This window comes from Phlebotomus papatasi, chromosome 1 (assembly GCF_024763615.1).
Source record: "Phlebotomus papatasi isolate M1 chromosome 1, Ppap_2.1, whole genome shotgun sequence".
Classification (NCBI taxonomy): Eukaryota; Metazoa; Arthropoda; class Insecta; order Diptera; family Psychodidae; genus Phlebotomus; species Phlebotomus papatasi.
Genome location: NC_077222.1, coordinates 85,623,874 through 85,624,631, shown reverse-complemented (window position 1 = coordinate 85,624,631; position 758 = coordinate 85,623,874).

The window sequence follows — 758 nt, the reverse complement described above, 5'->3', positions numbered from 1 at the left end:
CTGCTGAATGGCGATGGTAATGATTGATTAACAGAACACTACACATATTCTTCCAATACCATTTTTTTCGCCACAACAATTTACATAATCAAGAAATGTGTTTATTCTCCATCTTTTTTTGTTGCCCTCCTCTTGCGGCACTTCTTCATCTCGCAGCACAGTAGTTGGGCTACTTGAGGGCACCGAGCGTGACAGATCAGAAACGATTAATCAGTGACAAAGGGAGCACCAACAAAAACTGGACTTTCGGTCAAAAACAACTTCATACACTGACCATCTGATTGGTTGAATCGCATTATTCACCATTGCGTCTTCCCTCGGCAATGTCTTGCCATCATTAATGTCAAAGAAGTGAATTTCTTAATTCCGGTCCCAGAATAGAAATTCGTATTGTCCGGCTGCGGGATCATTAAGCGTTGACAATAACACGAGATATCCAACTCTTGTCCCGCAGATTTTTGCCACAAGAATACCCTCCCCTAATCGGCGCAATTTCAAATAACAATTTTCATATTTGCATAAAAACTTCATCTGTTACTGAAGCAATTTAAATAAAGAGCTGAGGAAAAAATACGGTCATATATCACCGATTCCATCGCTTTATGTTCGTCCACTCTTTTCCGTTTCCCTTTTCTTTTATGCAAACACTCATCCTAGAGAAAAAATATTAGAACAGGAATATTTGAATGACTTAGAAAACCACAGGATAAATAGGATGAATTTAGATTTCTCTGGATGTTCGATATTGAGTGTAACTG